Source organism: Cibotium barometz, chromosome 60 (genome assembly GCF_041138505.1).
Source record: "Cibotium barometz isolate CiBa-2024 chromosome 60, ASM4113850v1, whole genome shotgun sequence".
Lineage (NCBI taxonomy): Eukaryota > Viridiplantae > Streptophyta > Polypodiopsida > Cyatheales > Cibotiaceae > Cibotium > Cibotium barometz.
In genome coordinates, this window is record NC_141105.1 from 2,075,045 (window position 1) to 2,087,059 (window position 12,015).

Sequence of the window (12,015 nt, forward strand, 5' to 3'; positions counted from 1 at the left end):
TTTTTTTTCATACCTCTATGCATGAAATTCAATATGCTAAAAGTAACACTTTTATAATAAAATATTCATCTTTTATGCATACTTCTATGCATGAAATTCAATTATGCTAAAAGTAATACTTTTATAATAAAATATTCATCTCTTATGCATACCTCTATGCATGAATTTCAATTATGCTAAAAGTAACTCTTTTATAATAAAATATTCATCTCTTATGCATACCTCTATGCATGAAATTCAATTATGCTAAAAGTAACTCTTTTATAATAAAATATTCATCTCTTATGCATACCTCTATGCATGAATTTCAATTATGCTAAAAGTAACTCTTTTATAATAAAATATTCATCTCTTATGCATACCTCTATGCATGAAATTCAATTATGCTAAAAGTAACTCTTTTATAATAAAATATTCATCTCTTATGCATACCTCTATGCATGAAATTCAATTATGCTAAAAGTAACTCCTTTATAGTAAAATAATCATCTTCTATGCATACCTCTATGCATGAAAATCAATTATGCATAATATAAAAATCAATTTCTCTAGGATTACAATGAATGTCTTTCAATTAATCTAGGATGATAATTCCTAGAATATGGTAGGAAATCCTCTTTTCATACTTTAAATGAAATTATTTTATGCGTAATTTTTATAAAACTTTTGCCATAGCTCCGCTGCTATGACTGATAAATCTCAATTTTTCTAAAGAATAAAGCTTATCATTAAGAAAATAATTAGAATGATTCCCAATTGGATCATTAATCCATAATGGATTGAATCATCAATATTCATGAAATACATAAACTGAAATCATAGGGAAAGCCATTAATTTGGTCTTAAGCATAGATTAATCTTGGATTAAGGAAAAACTTTATGAAAAGCTTCATTTGGATTGAGAATAGGTCATGAGTATGACCATTTCTTGAGTGTGAGAGAGATATTACATAAAAACCATTAGAATTAAGCATAAATGGAAATTTATGTAATTCTTTACTATCATTCATTAATTACTTCAATAGCATTCAAAAAAAACCATTTCAATTAAGCTTCTCAAGCTTGAGAGGGGTTGAGAAGAGAGAAACATTGAGAAAATATAGAAAAGATCAAAATTCACCACACTTACCTTACAAATTGCTTGATTCTTTGTTCACGGTAGAGGCCCCCAACCAATCAATTGGTTTAGTATGTTGATGGAGCCACCAATGGAGATTGAAGAAAGAGGGAAGCTCCAATTTCTTACAAATTGGAGAGAATTTTAGAGAATAATAAATATTAGCATTATTTCAGTATAGTTCTAGAATAGTAAAATTCTCCTCCTTTTTTTTTAAAGGATTCATGTTCTATTTATAGGAGAGGGAGGCTCCAACCAAAGCTAACTGATTTCTAGAATTTTCCAATTTCAGTTTGGTTGAATTTGGACTAGATTTGGACCTAGTTTGGTTCTTTTTTGATTCGGTTTGGTTCCTTTTTGATTTGGTTTGGTTCAAGAGAGAGGAGAGATAAAAATATCACATTATTTTTTAGTTTAAAACTCATTCAAGCATGTGAAATATGCACCTCCTTTAATGGACTCCCCTTCCTTACATATATGTCAAAATGGAATCATTATACCCAAAATATCTCATATTTTTAATATTGCTCATAGTTTTTTACTAATAAACCTTGTACATTTTCAACTCTTCATCTTATGTGAGCATTTACTCATTTTTGGATACCCAAAATATCTCATATTTTTAATATTGCTCATAGTTTTTTACTAATAAACCTTGTACATATTCAACTCTTCATCTTATGTGAGCATTTACTCATTTTTGGGTATCTTCTTTTACAAATTGGATTTATCTCCTCCCTACACATGGATTGATTCTATTGGCCCATAGGAACCTTAATTGAACCATAATCCAAAAATTTCTGAAAATCTAGACCCTTAGGCTAAGGTCCTTTATACCCATTTCCAATTAATTCCAATTGCACATTGGAAAGTTCTTTTTGAGTTTCTATTTCAGGAGAACTTATTTTAATAAGATGAGATAATTTTCTATCTCTATGACAAAACAGGCAGAGACGAGATCTCTTATAATTCTGAAGAGGGAATTGATTACAGGGAAAGATGCTGGATATCTTGAGAGGCTAGGGAGGAATCTTACACCAGTCCTCCTCTTCTAGGTCAATTACTTGGGCCATGATAATGGAGATGGAACAATTACGAAGCTTGGCTTGCCTAGCCTTAACTTCTTTTTTTAGAGGTCAATTACTTGGGCCATGTTAACGGAGATGGAACAATTATGAAGCTTGGCTTGCCTAGCCTTAACTTCTTTTTTTAGCCTTTGCTACTAAGGATTTACTTATTGCTCTTCTTGGCAGAGCGATAGAGTTTTCTAGATTCTTCCAGACATAAGGGTTCATCTCACTATGTGGCCATTAACTTGATCAGAACCTTAAAAATTGAGCTCTCTTTTCCATTGGTGGCAAAAGTCCACACATGAGAGTCTACGGCCTCAACATATCAAAGCTAATGCATTGTCTTCATTCCCTCGTCCAAGAAGTACTACATGGGCTCCTCTTTGGTCACATCAGCAGAATGATTATCGATATCCCAAGGCTACTTATTACAAGGTAGCAGTTCTTGAGTGTCCCAATCAAATTATGCCCATCCATCCTCGTCCAAGAAGTACTGTAGGCATGATGTAAAACTTCCCTTCCAAGGAGTTATTCCCAATGTGAAACATAGTAGTGAAAGCTCCTCCTATGTATGTGGTTTGGAATGAGTTCACTCCTTCCTACTGCACTTTTGTGGGAGTTAATGATGGTTGTTGTATCTCACATTGTCTCATGAGAAATTAGATTATGGCTATCTCTCTCATGTTTTATTTGAGACCAATTTCTATGGTCATGCAAAACCATATTCTGGTACACTTCACCTCCCAGTCTTCCTCTTCTAGGTTAATTACTTGGGCCATGCTAACGGAGGTGGAGCAATTACGAAGCCTGCCTTTGCTAGCCTTAACTTCTTTTTTACCCTCTGCTAAAGATTTATTTACCGCTCTTCTTGGCAGAGTGAGAGAGTTTTCTAGATTCTTCCAAACCTAAGGGTTTAGATCACTATGTGGCCATTAACTTGATCAGAACCTAAAAAATATTGAGCTCTCTTTTCCATTGGTATGGCAAAAGTCCACATGAGAGGTCTATGGCCTCAACATATCAAAGCTAATGCTCTTCATTCCCTCGTCCAAGAAGTACTACATGGGCTCCTCGTTGGTCACATCAAAATGATTACCGATATCCCAAGGCTACTCACAAGGTAGTAGTTCTTGAGTCCCAATCAAATTATGCCCATCCATCCTCATCCAAGAAGAACTACATGCATGATAAAAAACTTCCCTTCCAAGGGGTTATTCCCAATGTGAGACATAGTAGTGAAAGCTCCTATGCATGTCGTTTGGAAGAACGAGTTCTTTCCTTCCGCGTGGACTCTTGTGGGAGTCAATGATGGTTGTTGTATCTCACACTGTCTCATGAGACATTAGGTTATGGCTAGCTCTCCCATGTTTTATTTGAGAGCAATTTCTATGATCATGAGAGATTAGGTTATGGCTAGCTCTCCCATGTTTTATTTGAGAGCAATTTCTATGATCATGAGACATTGGGTTATGGCTAGCTCTCCCATGTCTTATTTGAGAGCAATTTCTATGATCATGACCAACCATAGTCTGGCACACTTCACCTCCTCCTAGTTTTCCTCTGCTAGGTCAATTACTCGGTCCATGTCCTCCAGTCCCAATCAAGTTATGCTTATCCATCCTAATCCAAGAAGTACTACAGGCATGATATAAAACTTCCCTCCCCAAGGGGTTATTCCCAATGTGAAACATAGTAGTGAAAGCTCCTATACATGTGGTCTGGAACGAGTTCACTCCTTCCACCTGCACTTTTGTGGGAGTCAATGATGGTTGTTGTAACTCACGCTCTCTTATGTTTTATTTGAGCCCAATTTCTATGGACATGCTGGCACGCTTCACCTCCGAGTCTTCCTCTTCTAGGTCAATTGCTTGGGCCATGTTAACGGAGATGGAGCAAGTACGAAGCTTGGCTTTCCTAACCTTAACTTCTTTTTTAGCCTTTGCTCTACTAAGGATTTATTTCTTGCTCTTCTTTGGCAGAGCGAGTGAGTTTTCTAGACTCTTCCAAACCTAAGGGTTCTTCTCTCTATGCGGCCGTTAACTTGATCAGAACCTTAAAAATATTGAGCTCTCTTTTTTCCATTGGTGGCAAAATCCACACCTGAGAGTCTATGGCCTCAACATATCAAAGCTAATGCTCTTCGTTCCCTCATCCAAGAAGTACTACATGGGCTCAACCTCTTTGGTCACATCATAATGATTACCTATTCTTAGGCTACGTACAAGGTAGCAGTTCTCGAGTCCCAATCAAATTATGGCTGTCCATCGTCGTCCAAGAACTACTGCAGGCCTAATTTAAAACTTCCCTTCTAAGGGGTTATTCCCGATACGAAATATTGTAGTGAGAGCTCCGATGATGCATGTGGTTTGCAATGTGTTCACTCCTTCCACCTGAACTTTTGTGGGAGTTGATGATGCTTGTTGTATCTCACACTGTCTCATGAGACATTAGGTTATGGCTAGCTCTCCCATGTTTTATTTGAGACCAATTTCTATGATCACGACCACGCTTCGCCTCCTAGTCTTCCTCTTCTAGGTCAATTACTCGGGCTATGTTAATGGAGATGAAGCAATTACGAAGCTTGGCTTGCCTAGCCTTAACTTCTTTTTTAGCCTTTGCTAAGAATTTATTCATTGCTCTTCTTGGCAGAGCGAGATAGTTTTCTAGATTCTTCCAAACCTAAGGGTTCATCTCTCTATGTGGCCATTAACTTGATCAGAATATTGAGCTCTCTTTTTCATTGGTGGCCAAAGTCGACACGAGAATCTATGGCCTCAATATATCAAAGCTAATGGTCTTCATTCCCTCATCCAAGAAGTCCTCTTTTGTCACATCACACAATGATTACCTATCCCAAGGCTACTTTTTACAAGGTAGTAGTTCTTGAGTCCCAATCAAATTATGGCCGTCCATTCTCGTCCTCCAAGAAGAACTACAGGGATGATATAAAACTTCCCTTCCAAGGGGTTATTCCCAATGTGAAACATATAGTACTGAAAGCTCCCATGCATGTGGTTTGGAACGAGCTCACTCCTTCCAACTGCACTTTTGTGGGAGTCAATGATGGCTGTTGTATCTCACACTGTCTCATGAGACATTAGGTTATGGCTAGCTCTCCCATGTTTTATTTGAGACCAATTTCTACGGTCATGCAAAACCATAGTCTGCACATTTCACCTCCCATTCCTCCTCTTCTAGGTCAATTACTTGGGCCATGATAACGGAGATGGAACAATTACGAAGCTTGGCTTGCCTAGCCTTAACTTCTTTTTTTAGCCTTTGCTACTAAGGATTTACTTATTGCTCTTCTTGGCAGAGCGATAGAGTTTTCTAGATTCTTCCAGACATAAGGGTTCATCTCGCTATGTGGCCATTAACTTGATCAGAACCTTAATAATTGATTTCTCTTTTCCATTGGTGGCAAAAGTCCACACATGAGAGTCTACGGCCTCAACATATCAAAGCTAATGCATTGTCTTCATTCCCTCGTCCAAGAAGTACTACATGGGCTCCTCTTTGGTCACATCAGCAGAATGAGTACCGATATGCCAAGGTTACTTATTACACGGTAGCAGTACTCGAGTGTCCCAATCAAATTATGCCCATCCATCCTCGTCCAAGAAGTACTATAGGCATGATGTAAAACTTCCCTTCCAAGGAGTTATTCCCAATGTGAAACATAGTAGTGAAAGCTCCTCCTATGTATGTGGTTTGGAATGAGTTCACTCCTTCCTACTGCACTTTTGTGGGAGTTAATGATGGTTGTTGTATCTCACATTGTCTCTCATGGGACATTAGGTTATGGCTAGCTCTCTCATGTTTTATTTGAGACCAATTTCTATGGTCATGCAAAACCATATTCTGGCATACTTCACCTCCCAGTCTTCCTCTTCTAGGTTAATTACTTGGGCCATGCTAACGGAGGTGGAGCAATTACGAAGCCTGCCTTTGCTAGCCTTAACTTCTTTTTTACCCTTTGCTAAAGATTTATTTATTGCTCTTCTTGGCAGAGTGGGAGAGTTTTCTAGATTCTTCCAAACCTAAGGGTTCAGATCACTATGTGGCCATTAACTTGATCAGAACCTGAAAAATATTGAGCTCTCTTTTCCATTGGTGTGGCAAAAGTCCACATGAGAGGTCTATGGCCTCAACATATCGAAGCTAATGCTCTTCATTCCCTCATCCAAGAAGTACTACATGGGCTCCTCGTTGGTCACATCATAATGATTACCAATATCCCAAGGCTAGTCACAAGGTAGTAGTTCTTGAGTCCCAATCAAATTATGCCCATCCATCCTCGTCCAAGAAGAACTTTAGGCATGATAAAAAACTTCCCTTTCAAGGGGTTATTCCCAATGTGAGACATAGTAGTGAAAGCTCCTATGCATGTGGTTTGGAAGAACGAGTTCTTTCCTTCCGCGTGGACTCTTGTGGGAGTCAATGATGGTTGTTGTATCTCACACTGTCTCATGAGACATTAGGTTATGGCTAGCTCTCCCATGTTTTATTTGAGAGCAATTTCTATGAGCATGAGACATTAGGTTATGGCTAGCTCTCCCATGTTTTATTTGAGAGCAATTTCTATGATCATGAGACATTAGGTTATGGCTAGCTCTCCCATGTTTTATTTGAGAGCAATTTCTATGATCATGAGACATTGGGTTATGGCTAGCTCTCCCATGTCTTATTTGAGAGCAATTTCTATAATCATGACCAACCATAGTCTGGCACACTTCACCTCCTCCTAGTTTTCCTCTGCTAGGTCAATTACTCGGTCCATGTCCTCCAGTCCTAATCAAGTTATGCCCATCCATCCTAATCCAAGAAGTACTACAGGCATGATATAAAACTTCCCTCCCCAAGGGGTTATTCCCAATGTGAAACATAGTAGTGAAAGCTCGTATACATGTGGTCTGGAACGAGTTCACTCCTTCCACCTGCACTTTTGTGCGAGTCAATGATGGTTGTTGTATCTCACGCTATCTCATGAAACATTAGGTTATATCTCATGATGGTTGTTGTATCTCACGCTATCTCATGAAACATTAGGTTATAGCGAGCTCTCTTATGTTTTATTTGAGCCCAATTTCTATGGACATGCTGGCACGCTTCACCTCCGAGTCTTCCTCTTCTAGGTCAATTGCTTGGGCCATGTTAACGGAGATGGAGCAAGTACGAAGCTTGGCTTTCCTAACCTTAACTTCTTTTTTAGCCTTTGCTCTACTAAGGATTTATTTCTTGCTCTTCTTTGGTAGAGCGAGAGAGTTTTCTAGATTCTTCCAAACCTAAGGGTTCATCTCTCTATGCGGCCGTTAACTTGATCAGAACCTTTAAAATATTGAGCTCTCTTTTTTCTATTGGTGGCAAAGTCCACACTTGAGAGTCTATGGCCTCAACATATTAAAGCTAATGCTCTTCATTCCCTCGTCCAAGAAGTACTACATGGGCTCAGCCTCTTTGGTCACATCACAATGATTACCTATTCTTAGGCTACGTACAAGGTGTAGCAGTTCTCGAGTCCCAATCAAATTATGGCTATCCATCGTCGTCCAAGAACTACTGCAGGCCTGATTTAAAACTTCCCTTCTAAGGGGTAATTCCCAATGCGAAATATTGTAGTGAGAGCTCTGATGATGCATGTGGTTTGCAACGTGTTCACTCCTTCCACCTGAACTTTTGTGGGAGTCGATGATGCTTGTTGTATCTCACACTGTCTCATGAGACATTAGGTTATGGCTAGCTCTCCCATGTTTTATTTGAGACCAATTTCTATGATCACGACCACGCTTCGCCTCCTAGTCTTCCTCTTCTAAGTAAGATACTCGGGCCATGTTAATGGAGATGAAGCAATTACGAAGCTTGGCTTGCCTAGCCTTAACTTCTTTTTTAGCCTTTGCTAAGAATTTATTCATTGCTCCTCTTGGCAGAGCGAGAGAGTTTTCTAGATTCTTCCAAACCTAAGGGTTCATCTCTCTATGTGGCCATTAACTTGATCAGAATATTGAGCTCTCTTTTTCATTGATGGCAAAAGTCGACACGAGAATCTATGGCCTCAATATATCAAAGCTAATGGTCTTCATTCCCTCGTCCAAGAAGTCCTCTTTTGTCACATCACACAATGATTACCTATCCCAAGGCTACTTTTTACAAGGTAGCAGTTCTTGAGTCCCAATCAAATTATGGCCGTCCATTCTCGTCCAAGAAGAACTACAGGGATAATATAAAACTTCCCTTCCAAGGGGTTATTCCCAATGTGAAACATATAGTACTGAAAGCTCCCATGCGTGTGGTTTGGAACGAGCTCACTCCTTCCACCTGCACTTTTGTGGGAGTCAATGATGGCTGTTGTATCTCACACTGTCTCATGAGACATTAGGTTATGGCTAGCTCTCCTATGTTTTATCTGAGACCAATTTCTACGGTCATGCAAAACCATAGTCTGCACATTTCACCTCCCAGTCCTCCTCTTCTAGGTCAATTATTTGGACCATGATAACGGAGATGGAACAATTACGAAGCTTGGCTTGCCTAGCCTTAACTTCTTTTTTTAGCCTTTGCTACTAAGGATTTACTTATTGCTCTTCTTGGCAGAGCGATAGAGTTTTCTAGATTCTTCCAGACATAAGGGTTCATCTCGCTATGTGGCCATTAACTTGATCAGAACCTTAAAAATTGAGCTCTCTTTTCCATTGGTGGCAAAAGTCCACACATGAGAGTCTACGGCCTCAACATACCAAAGCTAATGCATTATCTTCATTCCCTTGTCCAAGAAGTACTACATGGGCTCCTCTTTGGTCACATCAGCAGAATGAGTACCGATATCCCAAGGCTACTTATTACAAGGTAGCAGTTCTCGAGTGTCCCAATCAAATTATGCCCATCCATCCTCGTCCAAGAAGTACTGTAGGCATGATGTAAAACTTCCCTTCCAAGGAGTTATTCCCAATGTGAAACATAGTAGTGAAAGCTCCTCCTATGTATGTGGTTTGGAACGAGTTCACTCCTTCCTACTGCACTTTTGTGGGAGTTAATGATGGTTGTTGTATCTCACATTGTCTCATGAGAAATTAGATTATGGCTATCTCTCTCATGTTTTATTTGAGACCAATTTCTATGGTCATGCAAAACCATATTCTGGTACACTTCACCTCCCAGTCTTCCTCTTCTAGGTTAATTACTTGGGCCATGCTAACGGAGGTGGAGCAATTACGAAGCCTGCCTTTGCTAGCCTTAACTTCTTTTTTAGCCTCTGCTAAAGATTTATTTACTGCTCTTCTTGGCAGAGTGAGAGAGTTTTCTAGATTCTTCCAAACCTAAGGGTTCAGATCACTATGTGGCCATTAACTTGATCAGAACCTGAAAAATTTTGAGCTCTCTTTTCCATTGGTGTGGCAAAAGTCCACATGAGAGGTCTATGGCCTCAACATATCGAAGCTAATGCTCTTCATTCCCTCGTCCAAGAAGTACTACATGGGCTCCTCGTTGGTCACATCAGATTGATTACCGATATCCCAAGGCTACTCACAACGTAGTAGTTCTTGAGTCCCAATCAAATTATGCCCATCCATCCTCGTCCAAGAAGAACTACAGGCATGATAAAAAACTTCCCTTTCAAGGGGTTATTCCCAATGTGAGACATAGTAGTGAAAGCTCCTATGCATGTGGTTTGGAAGAACGAGTTCTTTCCTTCCGCGTGGACTCTTGTGGGAGTCAATGATGGTTGTTGTATCTCACACTGTCTCATTAGACATTAGGTTATGGCTAGCTCTCCCATGTTTTATTTGAGAGCAATTTCTATGATCATGAGACATTAGGTTATGGCTAGCTCTCCCATGTTTTATTTGAGAGCAATTTCTATGATCATGAGACATTAGGTTATGGCTAGCTCTCCCATGTTTTATTTGAGAGCAATTTCTATGATCATGAGACATTGGGTTATGGCTAGCTCTCCCATGTCTTATTTGAGAGCAATTTCTATGATCATGACCAACCATAATCTGGCACACTTCACCTCCTAGTTTTCCTCTGCTAGGTCAATTACTCGGTCCATGTCCTCCAGTCCCAATCAAGTTATGCCCATCCATCCTAATCCAAGAAGTACTACAGGCATGATATAAAACTTCCCTCCCCAAGGGGTTATTCCCAATGTGAAACATAGTAGTGAAAACTCCTATACATGTGGTCTGGAACGAGTTCACTCCTTCCACCTGCACTTTTGTGGGAGTCAATGATGGTTGTTGTATCTCACGCTATCTCACGAGACATTAGGTTATAGTAGCGAGCTCTCTTATGTTTTATTTGAGACAAATTTCTATGGTCATGCTGGCACGCTTTACCTTCGAGTCTTCCACTTCTAGGTCAATTGCTTGGGCCATGTTAACGGAGATGGAGCAAGTACGAAGCTTGGCTTTCCTAACCTTAACTTTTTTTTTAGCCTTTGCTCTACTAAGGATTTATTTCTTGCTCTTCTTTGGTAGAGCGAGAGAGTTTTCTAGATTCTTCCAAACCTAAGGGTTCATCTCTCTATGCGGCCGTTAACTTGATCAGAACCTTTAAAATATTGAGCTCTCTTTTTTCTATTGGTGGCAAAGTCCACACTTGAGAGTCTATGGCCTCAACATATTAAAGCTAATGCTCTTCATTCCCTCGTCCAAGAAGTACTACATGGGCTCAGCCTCTTTGGTCACATCACAATGATTACCTATTCTTAGGCTACGTACAAGGTGTAGCAGTTCTCGAGTCCCAATCAAATTATGGCTATCCATCGTCGTCCAAGAACTACTGCAGGCCTGATTTAAAACTTCCCTTCTAAGGGGTAATTCCCAATGCGAAATATTGTAGTGAGAGCTCTGATGATGCATGTGGTTTGCAACGTGTTCACTCCTTCCACCTGAACTTTTGTGGGAGTCGATGATGCTTGTTGTATCTCACACTGTCTCATGAGACATTAGGTTATGGCTAGCTCTCCCATGTTTTATTTGAGACCAATTTCTATGATCACGACCACGCTTCGCCTCCTAGTCTTCCTCTTCTAAGTAAGATACTCGGGCCATGTTAATGGAGATGAAGCAATTACGAAGCTTGGCTTGCCTAGCCTTAACTTCTTTTTTAGTCTTTGCTAAGAATTTATTCATTGCTCCTCTTGGCAGAGCGAGAGAGTTTTCTAGATTCTTCCAAACCTAAGGGTTCATCTCTCTATGTGGCCATTAACTTGATCAGAATATTGAGCTCTCTTTTTCATTGATGGCAAAAGTCGACACGAGAATCTATGGCCTCAATATATCAAAGCTAATGGTCTTCATTCCCTCGTCCAAGAAGTCCTCTTTTGTCACATCACACAATGATTACCTATTCCAAGGCTACTTTTTACAAGGTAGTAGTTCTTGAGTCCCAATCAAATTATGGCCATCCATTCTCATCCAAGAAGAACTACAGGGATGATATAAAACTTCCCTTCCAAGGGGTTATTCCCAATGTGAAACATATAGTACTGAAAGCTCCCATGCATGTGGTTTGGAACGAGCTCACTCCTTCCACCTGCACTTTTGTGGGAGTGAATGACGGCTGTTGTATCACACACTGTCTCATGAGACATTAGGTAATGGCTAGCTCTCCCATGTTTTATTTGAGACCAATTTCTACGGTCATGCAAAACCATCCATCCTCGTCCAAGAAGTACTGTAGGCATGATGTAAAACTTCCCTTCCAAGGAGTTATTCCCAATGTGAAACATAGTAGTGAAAGCTCCTCCTATGTATGTGGTTTGGAACGAGTTCACTCCTTCCTATTGCACTTTTGTGGGAGTTAATGATGGTTGTTGTATCTCAC